The following is a 21,826-nucleotide window of genomic DNA, read 5'->3' as shown; positions in this document are numbered from 1 at the left end:
TGAAGTCATAAGGAGTCTGACAGATGCCAAGATACTCAGCAGGAAATCCTCAGGCACCTGCTCTCTCAGGAGAGGTCACCAAGAAATCCTGGTCAAAAATCCACTCTGATTTTGCAAAATTTCCAAGAGAAAAGCTTTTCAATTATTGTCTCTTTCATTCTCAACATAGAATCCAGTGCTGAAAATTCAGTTCTCTCTTCTGGGCCTCTGCTCCAGTTCTAATAGAGAGACGGCAGGCCTGCACTGATCTCAAGTGGGTTTAAAGAATTCAGAGATGGAAATCTTATTCAAGGGTCTTGTTCCGCCTTCATCACCATAAAGCAAAAGACAGTGCAGACGAGGTCATCTGTCAGGGAGAGTTGAGAATGAGATTTTCTGGGTTTGCTCCATTGCTCAACCCTTCAGGGACACACTCCACAAGGACAGTCATCCTGACCGATCATTATTGGGGTAATGCTTAATCCTCTCCATTTGATTCACTGAAGTGTTCCATGTTCTTTCACACCTATTATTTGCTCATTTTTATCAGAATAAATAGTCTTTGCTGAGCTCCACATATTTTAAGGGGGCAGGGTTGTAAGGGGAGAGGGGAGAGCAGGAGTTGCCTCCAAGGGGCAAAATGTCAAGGGGGATTACATTCAGTCTGCAGCCAGATTGCAATGACACCCTGCCTTGTCTACCTGCTATAGAGGTGTTCTTCCAAGATACCTGGATATCAGAAGAACAACGAGAAAGGTCTTCATTTTTCAAGTGTGCCTCTTGAGGGGCGTCCCAACCTTAACCAAAGGAAGCAATAATTCTTTGCTGTAAAAAGAAGATGCTCAATATGGCACTGGGACAGCTTGCAAAAAGATTGTGTCTTTGCTCCCTATGGGCAAAGAGCAGAGGGCTCATGGATGCAGCATATTTCACAGCACTATATAGCAAATTTCTTTCGACTACCTGACACACTAAAGATTTAGCTAACCCACAGAAAGTTGCATTGCAAAACACTTTTTGTTAATGACAACTTGTTTTGTTGAAGGTTTCCTTATTGTTTTCCACTTTTACTGTTACCATCAAGTGTTACATAATAACTTATATCCTCAATAAAGTAATAACACTTATAAAACATTTATAAACAATATAGAAAAAATCTATAATGTGTGAGAAGAAAAATATCCATGAATACATGCAATAATATTGAAACTGAAGTTTTTATCTAACAAATTGTCAAAGATTGAAAAAAGGTAATACTTTCTAAAGAGAGGCAGACATTTAATACTCTACTACTGGAAGGAATAATTATTATATCTTTTCTGGGAAACAACATGGCAGAAGTATCAGAAGCATTCAAAGGGTTGATGCCCTTTGATTCATCAAATTTATTTCTAAGGATTAATCCCAAAGAAGTAATCAGAGAGGCAGGTAAATATTTACTGGTAAAAGATACTCATTACAGCATCATATATAATAAGAAAAAATTAGAAGCAAACTTCCAGTCCAATAATTGGGAAGCAATTAAATAAATTATGGTACAATCATATACTAGAATATTATAAACCACTAAAATCATGTTTTCTGATAATCTTTTAAAATGAGAGAAAATCATGGTATAACATTAAGGAACAAGCAGGATCTAAAAATGTGACTAATTCAAATATACATATATATATGAAAGTAAGGAAAAGAAGGCTAAAATATTAATAGTCATTCTCGCTATATGATGTTTACAAATTATTTTTTCATTTATGTTTTTTATTAAGTTTCTACTGTAAGCAAGTACTACTTTTATGAGTATAAAAAAGTTATCAAAAAACTAATAATAGTTACATATACACTTCAATGAGGTACTGAACCCTGTAATTTCATGGCCAGCCTACATCTCAATAACAAACCCTAAAGGGCTTCAAATATTTTGTTTGCCCAGAAAATTGACTTAAATAGATGACTACTGAAAAATTTTGAAAACAAAACGTACATATCTTTCAGCCCAAGATTTACTGAAAGGCATGAAGCATACTTTAAAATACATCACTCATCACCAATCCTGGCAATGAACCACTACTCTTAAATATGTACAATTTTCCAGCAAATATAAGAGATTAATGGGTTAGATTACAGTCAAATGCATTCTTCACCTATGCAGCTGAAAAAGATATTAAAACTTTATTGCTTAGGCATAGTCTCTGAAGCTGCCGGAAGAACACACTTTTTGATACTTCCATTATGAAGGTTTTGTTGTTTAGTGGTTTATCTGCTTTCTAAAACCTTCCCAGCCACTCAAGTCTTGAAATCTCTAGCCAGGACCAACTCTGGCCTTGCAGCCGCCCTTGCCATCCATAACTAGTCACTTGAGCGTCCCAACCTTGGGTCACAGAGACCCCTGGGAGCCAGGAACAAGTATATGTGCATCTATCTCTAACACATATATACACAGCTCTGATGATATCTATATAGCTATCTATATAGGCATCTACATAGAGATCATCAGAGCTGTGCATACATGTGTTGACTAATAAAATATGTGCTAATAAAAATATTTATTTTATTAATATGTGGTGACTAATAAAAATATTTAAATATTGAAGCTTAAATAGTTTGTTAAAAAATTTTGTTCCCTTATCTTTTGGTAGTAAAAATGTTGTTCAGTGGAAGTCACAAAAAGGAAAATTTCACCTATAAATTACTGAAATAACCATTCAGTCACCAAAGAAAAGGACAATCTGTGACTTGTCTTTATTGCCAGCATATTCTCTTATGCCTTTTCTCCACATATGTGCAACTACCAGAGGTTAAGAAAACAGCTCTTTCTTTTATGCTGTTAATAATAGAGCCAAGAGAGATAGCAACTGATAAGGCTATACGGAAATGGGGAAACAAAAACTGTTCCCTTTTTGGAAACTGTTTCACAATTGATTTTATTCCTCAGATAGTCAAGGAGAGTCCACCACACACAAGGGACTGTGGTGGGCACCAAAGTGGGGGGCGAGGAATAGAGGTAAACAGACATAGACCCTGCCCACAAAGAGGCCGTCTACCCCTCCTCCAGAGGAACCAAACTCAGACAATGGTGTTTCCAATGCAGATTCTGCCTTTGTGAAAGGTGGCGATATATATATTAAGAGCTCAAAGAAGCTGATAAATGACAATTATTATTGTTGTTATTATTATTGTTATTTGAGATGGAGTTTTGCTCTTGGTGCCCAGGTTGGAGTGCAATGGCATGATCTTGGCTACCACAACCTCTGCCTCCCAGGTTCAAGCTATTCTCCTGCCTCAGCCTCCCGAGTAGCTGGGATTATAGTCATGTGCCACCACGCCGGGCTAATTTTGTATTTTTAGTAGAGACGGGGTTTCTCTATGTTGGTCAGGCTAGTCTTGAACTCCCGAGCTCAAGTGATCCAACCACCTTGGCCTTCCAAAGTGCTGGGATTACAGGCGTGAGCCGCAGCGCCTAGCCAATGATGATTATTTAAGGATGATCTGAACCGTAGGAAAAACTATGAGCAATGGTCGTAACTTCCAGGATCATTAAGCAGCTTCTGGGTGCCAGCACCATGCCTGGTGCCTCAGAGACATCACTGCTCATCCCTACAACAACCTTGGCAAGGAGGATCTTACAGTCTCCCTTTCATGGATGTATAAAAAAGGAATGGCTGTGAGACCAGGAGGCAAAGAAAAAAAGTCCAAGACAAGATCACCTCAGTCAGTGAGTACATCCTCTCATGAGTGAGTCTGGGAGGACACTGAGTGACCAGAACAGCCCACCTACTTCCCTCATGGGTAGAAGAAGAAACGTTAACCCACCCAGTACTTCATAAAACAGTTTCTTTTTTTTTTCTTTTTTTTTTGAGACAGGGTCTTGCTCTGTCACCCAGGCTGGAGTGCAGTGGCAAGATCATGGCTCACTGCAGCCTTGACCTCCTGGGCTCCAGCGATCCTCCCACCTCAGCCTCCTAAGTAGCTGGGACTATAGACACACACCACTATGCCTGGCTAATTTTTAAAAATTTTTTGTAGAGACGAGGTTACTATGTTGCCCAGGTTGGTCTCAAACTCCTAGCCTCAGGCGATCTTCCTGCCTCTGCCTTCCAAACTGCTGGGATTACAGGTGTGAGCCACTACACTTGGCCAAAGACATATGTTTATTTTTAATTTTTATTTATTTTTGAAATGGAGTCTCACTCTCTCACCCAGGCTGGAGTGCAGCGGCACAATCTCGGTTCACTGCAGCCTCCGCCTCCCAGGTTCAAGCGATTCTCCTGCCTCAGCCTCCCAAGTAGCTGGGATTACAGATGGGAGCCACCACACCCGGCTATAAAGACATACTTTTAATTGTTTAATTATATTTTATTCTTTTTATAATAAATTGGCTCCTTCTATCTCCAGTTTATAAAGTACATAGCCTTAATATAAAAACACCCACAGAGACACAGATTGCACTGGAAAACAAGTATGGGGACAGACTTCTGAACTAATTTATTCCCTTGGAACCCTGAAAGTCAATTCCTTGACCAGTCTCACCCATGTCCTTGCGATTGAAAACAGTTCTGGCCAAGCACAGCAACTATGAACGTGATGTCAAAGTGGAGGCAACACTGAGCTGTGTCTAACTGAAAAAGAGAGCAAGTTCTCACGGCAGGAACTACTCAGGGAATTCAGCCTGGATTAACTAACCAGGGAAAAAAAGATGCTTACTTTTAATTAATTCTGGCAGACATTGGTTCCCAGGACTCTGCTTGCACTTCACTTCCACCGTCGCCGTATGCTCCTGGGATGCCAGGACTAGAGCGGACATGCAGAGGCACACGGTATCCCTTCTGCATTGCAGAGAGGGACGCTGCTGAGCACCTATGTGTGTCCAGTGCTCAGGACAAAGGTCTAGCCAAGGGAGACACTTTTCAAATAAGTAAGCAACAATAAAACCTGTTAGCAGTGCCACACCGAGAGTGGGCCTCACAGGGTCAATGTACCGGACAGACGGTAAATTGCATGGTGGAGCTCACTGGTGTACAATTATGTGCACTGGTAAACACTTCCTGTGTACTTAAGCATCAACCTCTTTGCCACTGAGTGTTTATATGAGCCGAGCACTGTCCTAAGCCCTTCCTGTACAATCTTTGAACACACCTGGGAACATTCTGGGCTTCTCGGTGGGGGAGTAACAACGGTGCCAGAAGTATCTTGGGAACTTATTCTACACTCAGCTCAGTTCTGCAAAATCTGACTTGATTCTCACAGGCAAAATTGTCAGAGGGAAGGGATTCCTCCCTCATGTGGAGTTAACAGGGGATGTGGCAGCTTCTAATGTCTGAACAGGCAGCCCCCCAGGTGACACCCATTCAGTGACACAGCTGCTGCTGATACACATTCCCAGGGGTACCAGGAAAGCCCTGAGGCAAAGATCTTGAACTTGGCACTGGCCTGAACACAAACAAAGAATGGAGCAGCTCGTCTTGACCCATACTCTATCTTATAAGATGGGGAACTATGTTCCTCCAGTATTTCAGAATGTGACCTTCTCTGGAAACAGGGTCTTCACAGAGGTAATCAAGTTCAAATGAGGTCACCAGGCACAGTGGCTCATGCCTGTAATCTCGCCCCTTTGGGAGGCTGAGATAGGAGGATCCCTTGAGCTCAGGAGTTCAAAGCCAGCCTGGGCAACATAGTGAGACCCTATCTCTATGAAATTTTTTTTAAAACTTAGCCAGGCATGGTGGCACACACCCATGGTCCCAGCTACTCAAGAGGCTGAGGTGAAAGGATTGTTTAGGCCAGGGAGGTTGAGGCTGCAGTGAGCCATGATCATGCCACTGTACTCCAGCCTAGGTGACAGAGCAAGACCCTGAGGGAGGGAAGGAGGGAGGCAGGGAGAGAAGGAGGGAGGAAGGGGGAAAGGGAAGAAGGGGAAGGAGAAGGTGGGAAGGGAGGGAGGAAGGAAGGGGAAAAAAAAGAAAAAAATATTTTTAAAAGAAAGAAGGAAGGGAGGGAGGGAGGAAGGGAGAAAGGAAGAAAGGAAGGAAGGAAGGAAAGAAAGAAAGAGGGAAGGAAGGAAGGAAGGAAGGAAGGAAGAAAGAAGGAAAGAAAGAGAAAGAAAGAAAGAAATGAGGTTGTTAGGTTGAGCTCTGATCCAATATGACTGGTGTTCTTACGAACAGGGGAAAGGTAGACACAGAAACAAACAGGCACAGAGGAAAGACAATGTGAAGACACAACGAGAAGATGGTCATTTACAGGCCAAGGAACACAGAGCACTGCTGGCAAACATCACAAACTAGAAGAGCCAGAAAGGATATTCCCATAGGGCTCAGAGACAGCAGAATCCTGCTGACTCTTAATTTCAGACTTCTGGACTCCAAAACTGATAGAAAATAAATTTCTGTTGTTAGCCACCTAGTTCATAGTGCTTTGTCATGGGAAGCCTAGCAAACTAATACTCCATTAAAGCCAGCCTTTTTTGGAAACCCTTGGGAACAAATGTGTTACAGAATTCTGACTTTTTGTCTCACTTTAGAAAGATGACTGATATGGTTTGGCTGTGTTCCCACCCAACATCATCTTAAATTGTAGCTCCTATAATTCCCACGTGTTGTGGGAGGGACCCAGTGGGAGATAATTGAATCATGGGGGCAGTTTTCGCCGTTCTTGTGATAGTGAATAAGTCTCAAGAGATCTGATGATTTTATACGGGGTTTCCCCTTTCCCTTGGCTTTCATTTGTCTCTTGTCTGCTGCCATGTAAGGTGTGCCTTTTGCCTTCTTCCATGATTGTGACGCCTCCCCAGCCATGTGGAACTGAGTACATTAAACCTCTTTTTCTCTATAAATGACCCAGTCTTGGGTATGTCTTTACCAGCAGCGTGAAAACGGACTAATACAATGACTCAGTGCTTATTCCAATTATTATTATTATTATTAATTTTTTTGATTATTCCAATTATTGCATAGCATCCCCAGTAGGGGCTGGGGCAGGGCCCCTAAGTGAATGTTAATATCTGTGCAGCAAGAGGCACAAAGCATTGAATGAAGTGTTATACAAGATGCCTAGAATACTCTCAAATCAATTTCCTACAAACCTACAAAGATATCTTTGGTTTTCAGGGCTTTTTGGACTTAGTTAGGAATGGCAGGTAAAGGATTGCGGATCTGCCCTAAGAACGCTTAAAATATGTGCCCTCCTCATGCCACCCTGCCAACCACGTTCAGCCTGCAGTCCAAAACACACGCCTACCTGTGAAATCCTAGAATTCCTCAGGGAGACCAAAGGACAAAAGTTTCCCCTCAACTCTCAGAAAAACAACTTGAAAAATAAATGTTTAGAGATTTTATCTTCAAGTCTATTAAATGTGCAAACAAACCACCAGACACCTGACTTTTCTGTTATTCTGAGTGCTGCACTTCTTAAAATGAAATTTTTAAAGCGAGGATGAAACAATTGTGTGATCACAGAAAGAAAAAACTATAATCAACAGAAAAAGGGCTACATTACGCTGATGCCCCTATATCCTGACACATGGGTGCCATAGGATATGTATTTTCTCCAGTTACACAGATCAATTATGGCAGGTACCCATGTTTGGAACCCCTGGGCCCATGCACTATCAAGAAGAAAGGGAGTTTATAGAAAGAATGAAGCCCACATCAGCATTAAAAGTCTTGGCTGGCCCACCAGCGTGAACTCTGGAATCTATTACTACATCTCTAAAGCTGGACACACACTGGAGATTTTTCCTTGTATCTGATTCATCCAAAAAGGACACGTTATTATACTTGGATCTCAAGGATCTCAGCCTGGTTAAATCCAATACAAATCTGAGGGCATTTTGATTTTTAAAAATCCTCTCTTAAGTTACTTTGTGTGTTAGACAGGATATTGAAGGACTTCTACAGAGAGTGCAGAGCAAGCTCTGTAATAATTAGTAGAGTGTTGTTCCTACACACCCTGCCCCACCTCGTCAGGGCACATGCTTGAGCATTACAAGTTTTTGCCTCTAGATGACATTGTTTTACGGGTGTATGTTTCTCCCTGTCCCTGTGACCCTGGAGAAAAAAGTGCTAAATAATCATGGGGTAAAGGCACAGGGGACACATTAAGATAATTTACATAGAACAAAATGCACCTGTCCTATAATAGCCATGGAGTCAGACCTCTGTTATATTTAACCAGCAGAACACAGGGTCCTTCCCTTACTTCTGCCCTATGCTTCAGTCTTTGTATTAGGTGGGAAATGGAGAATCCAATTTAAACCACTTGTTGGCCAGGCACAGTGGCTCACGCCTGTAATCCCAGCACCTTGGGAGGCCAAGGCAAGTGGATCATCTGAGCTCAGGAGTTTGAGACCAGCCTGGCCAACATGGTGAAGCCCCATCTCTACTAAAAATACAAAAAATTAGCCGGACATGGTGGCTCATGCCTGTAATCCCAGCTACTTGGGAGGCTGGGGTAGGAGAACTACTTGAACCTTGGAGGCGGAGGTTGCAGGGAGCCAAGATCAAGCCACAGCACTACAGCCTGGGTGACCGAGCGAGACTCTGTCTCAAAACAAAAACAAAACCACTTGTCAATAACAGCCACGTCTGTTTGGTTTTCCAAACAGGTCAATCTAGTAGCTTCACAGTTTTCAGGGTGCTCAGCCCTGGTGTCTATTCACTCATCCTTCATGCTTTCCCCCCATGCCCTTGGAAATCTTTGATTCTTCCAGGCTTCAGGCAGCCAGCACCTCCTTTCCCTCACCTGCCCAGGATGAAGCACCCCCATAATAGCCAGCCTCTCCACTCTCTGAATTCCTACAGTCTGAATACTTTAGACCACTCCCTTTTCCATGGAATCTTGTGTCTGTTGTTTGTTCCTTTTCTGCTCTTTTTTTTTTTTTTTTTTTTTTTTTTTTGAGATAGGGTCTCGCTCTGCCACCCAGGCTGCAGTGGCGCAATCTCTGCAGCCTGGATCTCCTGGGCTCAAGCAATTCTCCCACCTCAGCCCCTGTGAGTAGCTGGGACTATGGGCATGCTGCCACACATGGCTAATTTTTTTTAATTTTTGTAGAGACAGGGGTTTTCCCACGTTGCCCAGGCTGGTTGCGAACTCCTGGCCTCAAGGGATCCTCCTGCCTCCACCTCCCACAGTGTTGGAATTACAGGTATGAGTCACCGCGTCCAGACTTGTTTGTCCCTTTTCAAGTAAGTAAATCTTAATTCGCCTAAACTGGCTGCACGTCACTCGGGGCCACTGTCCATGTCTTATGCTAGTGTGTCTTTTCCATGCAACCTTGTACAAAACGGGCCTTCAATTAACATTTCTTGGTTGCTTGACTTCTTAACACACACTATGATAGGTTACCTTCTTTCCAGGGTTACATGTTTGGAAAACAGTCTTGTCTGAGTTGCCAAAATGTGGTATTCTCAGTGTGTTTACCTCATACCTGACAATGGCACCTCACAATGTTGACCTTCTTCGGAAACAGGGTCTTCACAGAGGTAATCGAGTTCAAATGAGGTCACCAGGCACAGTGGCTCATGCCTGTAATCTCATACCTGATAATGAATAACTAGATGCAGAATTTATTTTCCACATAAATCTAATTTTCTTGAACTTGCCTCATTTTCCTCTTTTCTATAATGTAGGAAACACAGGGTCATTTCACATAGTGTCTCGAGTTATAAGCTCACATACACTCAAAGAAACAACAAAATGATTAAAAAAAAAAAAGAAGAAGCTTCACAGTGAACCTCACTTCCGCAACATTACCTGATACCAAAAACTGAAATCATGAGCCACTTTTCATTAACTAAAAGCATGAACATATTAACTGACTTATAGAGTTGATATCCTTGTGTGTTAAAAACAAATATTCAAATCAAAAGAACACAAGAAATACTAATATTTGAGGACTAACTTTTGGAGGAAATAATAAAACATTTAATTCCAGAAACCCTGATGAGGCTGTTAGTAATCACTTATAAACTGAAAGGGGAGTTCACATTTAAATATAGATCTTCAGCTCACTATGCACCATTATAATTTTTGTTTCCAGTTGCTTACATTCTTAGTGTCATTTTTCATGCTTTTTCATGTCTGCTGTTGATATTTTCCAACCTGAAAAAGCTTTCCTTTTTTTTTTGTTTGTTTTGTTTTTTTGAGACAGTCTCACTCTGTCGCCCAGGCTGGAATGCAGTGGCACGATCTCGGCTCACTGCAACCTCCGCCTCCCGGGTTCAAGCAATTCTCTTGCCTCAGCCTCCGAGTAGCTGGGACTACAGGTGCCCGCCACCACGCCCAGCTAATTTTTGTATTTTTAGTAGAGATGGGGTTGCACCATATTGGCCAGGATAGTCTTGATCTCCTGACCTCATGATCCACCCACCTCAGCCTCCCAAAGTGTTGGGCTTACAGGCATGAGCCACCGCGCCCAGCTGAAAAAGCTGTCTTTAAATGAGGATGTATAAACCTCAATCTAGATATGAATCTTCACATACCAAATAAACTATTAAACAGCTCTCAATAATAAGGATTGAGAAAACATTCATTGTAATTAACCTCAAATTTTTGTGCAGCTGACGTGGAATGAGATAATATTAAAGAGCAATGACAATTATATTAAGTACTGCCACTTGGGGATACAGCAAGCATTAGCACAAACAGAGACATGAGTTCCCCCCCAGCTAGGTCATTAGGGGACAAAATGTGTGATAGATCACCGCAGGCAATATGAGGGTGCACAGGGACTTTGTCACCATGCCATCTGCTATGCTGGGGCAGCAGTTTGAAACCTGAGCAACTAATGTCCCGGGAGCATGCCTGCCTGCAGCGTGGCTCCTTACAAATGAGCCCAAACCCTAACCAGACATGTGCCATCTCAATGTAAGAAATGGCATTTGTGTGGAGACAACTACGTATTCTAGCCAAATATCACTAATTAATTGCTAATGACATTGACTATTCTGCAGTCCATAATTCTGAAAAAATTCTAAAAGGTAAATAGGTCCTATAAAAAACACCAAAGGAAAAGGGAAAAAAATCATCCTCTTCCATGGTTAGCAAAGTCGTTTTACCGCAGAACAGTGTTCTAGCACTTCACGTGCACAAGGATTGCCTGGGATCTGGTTAAAATGTAGTCTGATTGGGTAGGTGTGAGCTGTGCCTCAAGAACCTGCATTTCTAACAAGCTCCCTGGTGATGCCAGTACAGCTGGTGGGAGTAGCAGGACTCTAAAGAAGCTCAAATACCAATCACTTTGCAAAGAATTCCAAGTGTGGAAGAGTGCGCGGGCTCTCCCATAAAGAACTGAGACCTTAGGAATATCAAGTTATATGTGGATACTCCCCAATGCTCATCCTGGGCCTCTTTTCACACTGCAGTTTTCCTTGGAGGGTGCTCACACCCTGCCTCCACACATACCTCCCTGACTATTAAAGGCCAGGACCTCAGGCTTGAGCACCAGGCAAGCAAATGAGGGCCCCCTCCAGCCATCCCAACCTCACTGATTAAGCACCTTGAGGATAAAATTCACGGAAAGTCCCAACCTCGCCTTTTCCATATCTTGTCAATGCAGCCAAATTATTATCAAATAGCCTATGCCTCACCCACTCTGCACTGGTTCTTTGTAACCTACAATGAACTGTTGTGGCATACACGGTCTGCCCAGCTCTGGCCCTATTCCATGTGCCTTATACATGTCGCCAAGTGGAGTAACTATGAGTTTTAGTTCTCAGAGCACAGCATGCTTTCTCCTCTGCTAGAAATGTCCTGCCCCCACCTGGCATGCGCATAACGTTAAAACAAGCTCCAGTGCCTCTGGGAAGGCTTCCTGGCCCTCAAGCTCCACTCTTGTTGGCAGAAGCGTATCAGTAGCGCAGTTGTTTACTTATGTGTCCATTTCTGCTATTGGTCTGGAAGCTCCTTGCGAACAGGGCCATGCCTTGGTCACTTGTGTGCATCACATTCCAGTCACACAGTGGGTCTGCAACAAAGATTCCTTTACAGGGCACTGAGATGGCCCTAGGGTAGTTAGGCAAATGGGAAATGGGGGTAATGGCTGGAGTGGGGTAGGGTAAATCTTGAGATTTATGGTAAGTAGATACCGGAAAATATCTGTCTATCATGAAGCATACACTTTTCACATGCTGGGCAAGAGCCAGCTCTATTATTTTAAGGTGTAATACTGCTCAAATTTGGGGTAAACTGGATAGAAATAAAATAGCCTTGCTATTATCAGACTCACACTTGGTTATTTTTTTGATGTCACGACTGAAAAAAAGTTCAATAGCAATGGAGCAGAAGCTGAAAGAGAAGGATAATCTGCTCTTAGGGAGTTTGAACAAGAGACAATTAATAAAGGATTAAGCTAAGTAAAACCACAGCAGAACATGTAACTGCAGCATGTTGAACACTGAAAACCAGAGGGGCAATTAGGTAGGAAAAACCCACAGTGGGTAAAACACTCACTGGGTCAATGAACAACAGTAGGAACTTCACAAGGCTAATCCCTTGTGGACAGACCTCTTTCTAGAAGAGAAGCAAGGAAAGCAGACTCCAGCCCTTAGACAGAGCATGCAGGGACGTCTGGTAATTAGACTGACCGCACAGTCCTAAGAACCACCCAGCGAATTCCATTTTACTAATGCGTAAAGGTGGGATGAGGTGACCTGCAGACAACTCACCTCCAAATACTGACAGCTCAGAAGAAACCACAGCCTCCACACTGACCAAAATCAGGATCGTGAGGTCCTTCAGGACACCCCCAGGAAGACTACCTGGAGACTCCCTTACACAGACCCTCCTAAGGCTCCGGGATCTGCTTTTTTCTCCCATTTCTTCATTCAACAAATTGTCACTGGCACCACTACATGTCTGGCATGGTTGTTTTAGGCACCTGAGATATGCCAGGGAAGAAAACAGACAAAATGCTCTACCTCTGTGAGCCTACATTTCACCAAGAGGAGACAGGTAGCAAACAATCCAGAATAAATTACTAAAGTTCACAGTGTTAGAAGATGATAAAAACTAAAGAGACAAGAAGCACAGCAAGGACGACTGATGTGGGGACGTGGAGGCTGATACGGGCTGCAGGGTAGGCAGCTTTCTGATTTTGTGAAATCTGTGAGTAGCCGCTTGAAGGAAATTAATATTGCTCACTGGAGAGGCAGACTCTAACAAAAATATAACAATTGCATATTTGACAAAGATCAGATTTTTTTTTTAACGGATGCCTTGGTTGACTTGATCTAGGGTAACACAGCGGCATCACAGAGGGCATGTGCTCTGGAGTCTGACACACCCTGGTTTGTTTTCTAGCTCTGCCATGTGCAACTAAAAACACATCTCTATCAGCTGTAGCAGTGAGGCCAAATGAGATGAGAGGTTTGTACACCCTCTAGCACAGTGCCCAGCACGTGGTGAGCCGAGGCTATTAGCACTGCTCAGACTTAAGACCACAGTAGGTCCCAAAGCCTTCCCTGTCCCCAGGCACAGCACAGGAACTCATGCCCCTGCTCACTTGAGAAGCTCAGAAAACACAGCTTTATTCTCAGTGGTGCAAACTTTAAGAAATTTAGGAAGTAATAGAACGGTCTCGTGACTGTGTTGCTCTGCATATGCGTTCACATTCGTCCCTCCCCCTCAGTATTTATCCTATAGTTGTAAAATATCATTTGCCAGGCCTGGTTTGATGGATTACTATAATCAATTTTGACTTGGGGGTCAGGGGAGAAAACATAGAGCTCTGCTATTGGAGGTCACTTAATTTAACACAAATGCATTTGGCAAATAACAAAGCTGGGAGATAAAGGGCACTTTTACCTTCAATGGTACAGCCTCAAGTTCAGGCCTTTACTTGTAAGTCTAAACTACTATACCTCTTAGAGGGCAGAATAATTAATTCTCTCTGAGGATATTCCATAGGCGTGGATATTCCTAGTTTCCAATATTGATTAGATGAGAAGAGACTTGAATGTCTTTGATGAGTGGAAATATTTTTTTCCGGGAAATATCCATTCATTCTGCTCCAAGATCAATGGCCACTTACCCTTCTATATATAAGCGTTTATCGCTTTCTACGATAATCATATTTTTAAAGATTTCTAAAAGTTGGTTTTCTTGTTTTCTTTTAACCACTAACCTAGTGTCAGCCACAACTTCCATATTAACCAAAAGTAGACACACTGGAAAATGTTAGGAGATACCATGGCAGAAGAAAACAAAACTGTGCTGTTTTATAAAAGATCATCCACCCATGTAATTGTGATGGCCTTACCCTGATTTCTTTATGTCCCCCAACACTACTGCTAATTCTATTATCAGTTGACTTGGCAATTATGGGTCTCCTCCACCAGGCTGAAGCTCCCTGCAAGCAGAGAGGTAGGTTGTCACAGATGCCTGTGCAGGCCGCTGGCTCAGGACCTAATAATGTGCCCTTCGCCTCTTCTATTTGCACTGGTATCTTGAGCAGTGGCCCCTGAGGGGCTTGGTACATATTTGCTGAATAAATGAATTTCACCTTAAGGTTGGGAGGCCACTTAGACTCTAACTGGTGCATTTGCCATTTGGGAGCTTGCAAGCTGTATTTTACTTTGCCCACACTTCTCCCCTCTCTTAAAAAATAAGAAGCAAAGCCAAATATAGATGTGCACAAGCATAACAAAAAGGAAATTTAATTGTGAAGCGGATAAAACCAAGGATCAGGCAGATGAAGCGGCTAAGGCTGCTCCCTGCCTAAGGCAGGACAGTGGGTTCCCTGCCCACGTTGCTGAGCTGCATCTCACTGTTGAGTTTCTGGGGTTTTTTCCCTAACCTGGTTATTGCTAAACTGAGATGCTGGCTTTGTCATCAAAGCTTTCAGTTCTGTGTCATGCTCAAGATCAAATTTTAATGGCAATATCTCTAAAAAGGGATAAATGCATCATCTCTTCAGGGACCTGCAGTTCCACACGGGTGACAGGGCCCTGACTGTGTCTTGTCTTCTCATTCTCTTCCCCTCCAATACCCTTTCTCTCTGACATTTGTACTCTTCAGCTTTCAGAATATTTCAAGCTAAGTTACTTTTTTTTTCAGACACAGAGCATTCCTCTGCCATACACACAGTGAAACCACTCACCTGGAGTGGGTGGCCCTTATCAATAAACAAATAATTTAAAGAAAATTAATTTTTTTAAACCAAAATTAAGGGGCATTTTCCCAATCTGATCACCATCCTCACTCAGACCAATGCTTCAAGACTGTTAAAGTACATATTTAAATATAAATAAACAAATCAAGTGAAAACAAAAGTAAGAGGAAAAGAACAATCGGCCTTAAGGAAAAAATGTAGCTCAACAAAAACAGACAAGTGAAAGGGAGAAGGAGTGCCCCTCAATGTCTAGCACAAGAGACACTTAGGAAATATTTGGTAACTGACTAAAAGAATAAAGAGAAAACTTGTTTTCAAGTAATGAACAGGACAAGTGACTTAAATAGCCTTTTGAATGAGTTAAGCTAAATAGTTACACAAATGTAATACCACACAGGACGGTGCCCAAAGAGAACAAATTCCTTTCAGACAGATCACTCACTGATTAACCTCAGGTACAATTATGGCCCTGAAACCCTCAACAAAACAGGGCAAGAGAGAAAAAGTGGAGTACATCAAAATGCCTTAAAGCCTGCCACGCCATTTCCTCTAATGAAGTTAGAGACTTGCTTCCAGTCTCAAGCCTGTCAACTTAGCATGGCAGATCTCGACCAAAATAAACTCCTGGACCCAGTTAATTGAGCTAAAAGGAGTCAAACCCCAGCACTGGCAAAGGCTCAAAGATCACACCCCCAGGACTCTCAATGGCTTCTGCCCAAGAATCTATGACCAAATGACCTCTGATAACGTGACAGGGTTTCCAGTCACTGACCTTAGTCAGAGGAGGCTGTTTATAATTGCATGTGATCCTCTTGCCTGCTGCAGGCCAGATGAGTAATCGTGAAGTGAACAAGACAGCTTACATCACTGAAAGCGGTGCATTTTCCATGTATTCTATGAAACTCCACTGAGTCCACTGGACTCCCAGATCTCTGTTTCCACTTAGTCTGAAGGGCAGGGGGGTCTCGGCAGGAAGCGCCCAAGTGCTCCCTGTGGCCCCTGTGGGAGGGAATCTGGGTACCGCCTGCCCACATCCCACTGCCCACCTGTGCTCCTGGGTACTGAGAAAACCTGGCCAGGCACAGAGGAAGCACAAATGTTTACTGTAGATGAGGGTGTGTCGAGTGACCCTTGGCGAATTCTGGGACACTGGGAACGCAGTCAAGATAGACTCAGAAAACAGCTGAGAACACGTGCTTCTGCCATTGCCCTGAAGGCCAATGGCCTCTGAAACCTCCGTGATTCAAGGTGAGCGAGTGGCAGGCTCACTTCAAGCCCACCTGTAGAAAGGAAAGCCCCGTCTATGTTACTAGCACATTACATCATATTTAACTCAAAGCACATAAGAAGGAAAAGATTTCCATCAAGGTGAAAGAAACGATATGAAAATGGCTTCACATGAAAATTGACTTGGTAAAACCCTAAGAAGTACAGGTTGAAAAAATAAACATTGCCCGGAATGAAACATAAAAATCCCGAACAACCCTCCCATCCCAACAGAACCGTCAAGACCACAAAAGCTCCTGTCCCATCACTTGCCTTAATAAGTACATAGAGCCCCCCACCATCACCACATCCACTAAACAAACCACTTTAGAATAAAACTTCTACACTCAAGTAGCAAAATTCATATAATTTCATACCTACCTTCATTTTATATATTTTCATTATATTCCACAGTGCCAAGAAAATGTCCCAAATGTGTCATTTTAAATCAACATTTAGTTGCAATATAGGACTCCAAAAAACCTTCATTTAATTTAAAAAGGCAAATTTTCATAAAAACGATAGGAATGAAAAAGGTTAAGGCATAACATCTGCAACTAATACAGATGTTTACTTCCTCTTAACTAAATAAAAAGCATTTCTTCCTCTCTTCTTGACTTCCATCTTACTAGATTCCCACAAGAATTAAAGTTCACCTTGTACTCCTTACAGACATTAAAAAAGTTAAAAAAAAAAAAAAAAAAAGGTCAGCACTCACCACTGTGGCCATTCTTTCTCTTCCTCGTCGTTGCTAATGAAACTCCCTCACCAGCCTGGGGCCAGCACAGACATACTTTAAAATCCCTCTTCCCTTATAGAGTTATTTGCTTCCTTTTGTTTCTTTCACTGGCAATATCTCATTCAAACATGTGTAAAGTACTTTTCAATGTGAAATAAGTATTAAAGAATAAATATTAAAGAATAGCTATGAAATCAGTACTAAAGAATAACTCAGATTTGACTGTAGGCTTTGATATTTCATATTGTTGATACATTTTTATTGTCTTTAGAATTCCAGCCATCTTAACACTTAATGACATCAGAAATACTTTACTGAAAGTAACCCGGCTCATTAATACGAAGGTGTGGCCTGCACTCAAATTTATTTCAAGCTTTGCCAACGTATGGATACACTATAGCCAGTTAACTAACAGTTTATGAATCACCATGAAATGAGACAGTAAAGAAACAAAAATCACGTGTTAATCATTCAGCATATTCACATGTATGAGTAGGAAGGGTGGGAAAATGATAGAAAACCTGAGGGAAAAACTCAGTTGAATGTGTTCTGGGCTTTGACTTTTGTTTTCTCAAACAAAAAATATAATAAAATTTAGTCTAAATCATATAAGCCAAATTACTCATACTGAGGAAGAGAAAGATTTCTGTTGCTACCAACCAAAAATTCAGATATAAGCCATGAATTATTCTCCAAGCAAACTATTTTATGACCTAAGATGGTATTTCATTTGAAACCAAGTAGAGCTGTTATCTTCCACTTCTCCAGGAGGTTTCTAAGTCAGAAATACTGAGACTCGAAACAGAACAGGAAGGAAAACACAATTCTTTCCTCCTCAACCTGTGATTTCTAAAACAGAAAACAGCATTCATAGAACTTCAGCGGTCTCTATTTTCCATTATTTTCAAAAATAAAAGTATTATTGCTTTGGTTTTTGGAAGAAAAGCTGTACATTTTTCTAAACAGTCAAGAAAGATAAGAAGCAAAGAATAGGGGATCAGAATTCAGATTCCAATTCTTTTCAAGGCTCATTCTTTGCCTATCATTCTTTTTATGCATAAGGAGAGTAAAATTGACCAATTACAGCTAACTGCGAACACCAAAAAGCATGTAAAATTGAAAATCTTGGTATGTGCTAGAACTATGCCACTGACATAAAAACAGTATTAAACCAACATCAAACTCACACCAAGAACAGATGTTATGCATTCATATAGCAAACATACAGTGGTGTCTTTGTTCTTACCTATACTTTTCCTCAAAGCTGATGAAAAACAAGGCTGGAAAGTGTTCAGCTGGGCTAGTGCTGCTGGAAATCTACCTCGGTGACCCTCTGGCTCCCTGGCCTCGTCTTCCTCCTTCCCAGTTTTAAAGCAGTGTCCGTACACACCTCTGCTGATACCGGGGGAATACCAGCAAGTTTTAACACAACTGAGAAGGAATGCGCCCAGCTCGCTACTTATACTGATGATTCACTTCAATGACAGGTAGAAAGAAATGCTTGTTGGTGGAAAAGGGAGTTGTGTCAAGCTCCACCCCCACCATAAGGTTAAGTAGCTCCACCCAGCTCAGCAATTAGCTTACATCATCACCTGGGGCCTTATCTCCAGGTTCCCTGCAGTTGTTCCTGCAGCATCTTCAAGTGACGTTCTCAGTGGGCTTACCACACAGGATGGGCAATAACAGAGGTCATGAGGTTTTGTGGATGACTCTATGTCTGGCGGGGCTGTTTTGCTTATTTAAAGCCAGATCAGAGATTTTGGCATTTCCAACAGTAGAGGTCAGCCCTTCACCCTTCCACAAACTAACTCAGCTTCTACATTCTGAGGTTCTGGCCTTCGAGGCCCCACATTCGACAGATGGGAACACAACTTTCTGGCCCTCCAAAAGCTTATTGTCTTGAAGAAGGGAAAAAAGCAGGAACAAAAATAACTATGATACAAACTACAGCCCCAAAAAGAATCAACAGTCAGATAAGAACCAGTCCCGCCCTGTAAATCCGCAGTCTCTACTGTGCATCCCAGTTTTCAGATTCCAGTTGAGTGCCCTTAGGTATAAATCAGGGCCCTGAAGGTGCCAGCGGAGCTCTACCCTGGGACCCAGCAGCACCATGTCCTCGTTTGAGGGGTAGTCTGGCAACCTGAACACCCTTACTCTATGGAAATTCCAAGAGCAAGTCAAACATGTACTCTCTCCCTGCAACGGGCACTATGCTACTTCTCTTTCCTCTTGCTGGAAGAAGTCACACCCTACTCTCCAACCGATGCAGCCCTCCACCCTGGCAGATGTGGCTCTAATAGGAAGTGTCTCCAGTTGTAGCAAACAGCTAACTTTCTATATGCACTCAAATTTGGTGGCATGCTCACTCATGAAGTGTTCCTGGCATGTCAGCTAAGAAACCCTGTAAACTAGACTTGCAGTTCCCCCCAGCGTTCAAACACTGGGATTTCCAGAGGTGGGGGGAAGATGAACGGATCACCCCTCGAGGCTGGGAGGATTGCTGAAGGCTTAAAGGAGCAAGTGGGCACCAGGGTTCAACTAGAAACATTCACCCTCCTGGAGACAGGGGGACAGTGCCAACCATTCTCAGTCTTTTTTTTTTTTTAAGACAGGGTCTCACTCTGTCACCCAGGCTGGAGTGCAGTGGCACGATCTCTCTACAGTCTCTGCCTCTGGGGTTCAAGCAATTCTTGTGCCTCAGCCTTCTGAATAGCTGGGACCACAAGTGTGAGCCACCACGCTCCACTAACTTTTGTATTTTGGGGGTTTTGCCATGTTGCCAAGGCTGGTCTGGAACTCCTGGCCTCAAGTGATCCACCCATCTCGGCCTCCCAAAGTGCTGGGATTACAGGCATGAGCCATTGTGCCCAGCCCATTTTCAGTCAAATTCTTAAAACAAGAGGAACATCTCAAGTTTTTAGTCTTCAGCAGTTGAGGATACACAAGTTGCTGAATAGACTAAATTTAAGAACAGGATTTCCATCATCTTTGATTATGTCTAAAACTATCAAATTAAGCTACAATGTTTCCAATTTACACACTAGCTGGAAGGTTAAAAAAAGAACCACAATACACTATAAGAAAATGTACCTAAACAAGTTGAACAAGTTTTTATTTATTTATTTTTAACGATTTGCCTATTCCCTTAAAGATAAAAAGCATCTACACGTCCTACCAAATGTTACCTGATTGTGATGGGCTTAATTGTATTTGCCCAAAATTCCCATGTTGAAGTCTTTAATACTTCAGATGGTGACTGTATTTAGAGAGAGGATACTTAAAGAGGTAATTAAGTTAAAAGGAGGTTAGTAGGTGGGTCCCAATCCAATATGACTGTGCCCTTATATGAACAGGAGATTAGGACACAGACAGGTACACAGATGACCTGGGAAGACCCAGAGGAGCCATCTGCAAGTCAAGAAGAGAGGCTGCAGAAGAAGCCAACCCTGCTTCATCGCAGGCTCCGGACATCCAGAGCCCTGAGAAAACAAATTCGTGGTAGTTGAGCCACCCAGTCTGTGCTACTTTGTTATGACAGCCCTGGCAAACAATTACAACACTAATTACACAATTGTCTCCCTCTGAAAATTAATATTAAAAAATTGAGACAATTGACATTTCTAATAACCATTTCCCCATAACCACATACTTCACTTGAGTATGCTCACTTTTGCCTTGTCCCATGAGGTTCTGCCTCAAAAAAATGCATAGAAAAACCTCATTCTGGAAGGGAAAAAAAGGCTACATTTGATCTTTCCAATTCCAATTCTGCCACCTCCATTCTAGGCAAACTGATCAAACAAATAGTGTACATCCACCTCCCTGCCACTATGTCATTTTCCCTAACCCAGGGAAATCAGCTTCTGCCAAACTTGCACTAAAATGTAACTGGAAAATAGTCAGTGACCATCAGCATCAAATGAAAAAATGTCAAGCCTGGAGGGAATGCTGGAAGTCTTGGTTCAATTCCTTTTGTCTAGAGGAGAAAATTAGGGCCCAATCAAAGCAGCGCCATGATCTAAGGACAGAGGCTACACAGTGGACTCAACCCTCACACCAGCTCCAACCCAGTGTTACCACTCCTGCCTCCACAATACTACTCACTGAGGAAGCCTGAAGCTATTCTAACCTTACCAGTGTCCCAAAATGAAAACTGCCACCATGATCACCAGGCTGTAGTGAAAAGAGACAAGGATGCAGATATCGGGATAACCCATGGAAGATGGCCAGGTTCTGAGACTAAGTCTAAAACCAGCGTTCTTTTACCGGGGTACTACTGACATTTTGTGGCTGGGTAACTCTTGGTTGTGGGGGATTCGATGTGTCTGGATTTGATGAAGAAAAGGCTGCTGGCGTCTTAAGACAGACACTTCAGTTTTATAATCTGGGCAGAATGCAATGAGCAAAAGGAGAGGAGGGATGAGCAGCCTCCCTAGAACTTTCCACAGCCCTCACCGACCAACAAGGTCACTGAAGAGACACCTGGGAAGACCAGGGGTGGGTTTCCCAGCAGTCTGGCAGTAGGAGAGGATGCTTTCATTCTTGCTCATTTCCCTTGGAATTTTTTCTAAACTCAAATTTCAAAATGAAGTTAAAAAGTCATGACGTTCCTTTAATTGTATATTACTTACACTTAAATGTAAGCAATAAGCCATTGTTGGATGGCACCTAACACTTCCGACAATATTACCCAAAAAATTGCTCAATACTGTTGACTGCACTTAAAAGACTGGGCGGTT

General features: G+C 42.5%; 1 protein-coding gene across 9 annotated transcripts in view; it reads right to left on the bottom strand.

The window, feature by feature from the left end:
* NEDD4L (NEDD4 like E3 ubiquitin protein ligase) overlaps window positions 1–21,826 on the bottom strand; it is a 363,402-nt gene that overhangs the window by 161,127 nt on the left and 180,449 nt on the right. Inside the window, exon 1 of one of the 9 annotated variants that reach the window (XM_063716768.1) lies at window positions 18,334–20,034. The gene's annotated coding sequence lies outside the window, so the exon portion shown is untranslated. 9 annotated transcript variants of the gene reach the window in all.

The sequence above is a fragment of the Pongo abelii genome, chromosome 17 (genome assembly GCF_028885655.2).
Source record: "Pongo abelii isolate AG06213 chromosome 17, NHGRI_mPonAbe1-v2.0_pri, whole genome shotgun sequence".
Taxonomy (NCBI): Eukaryota; Metazoa; Chordata; class Mammalia; order Primates; family Hominidae; genus Pongo; species Pongo abelii.
Note: the sequence above shows the minus strand (reverse complement) of the source record. Positions and strands in the feature narration are given on the sequence as shown.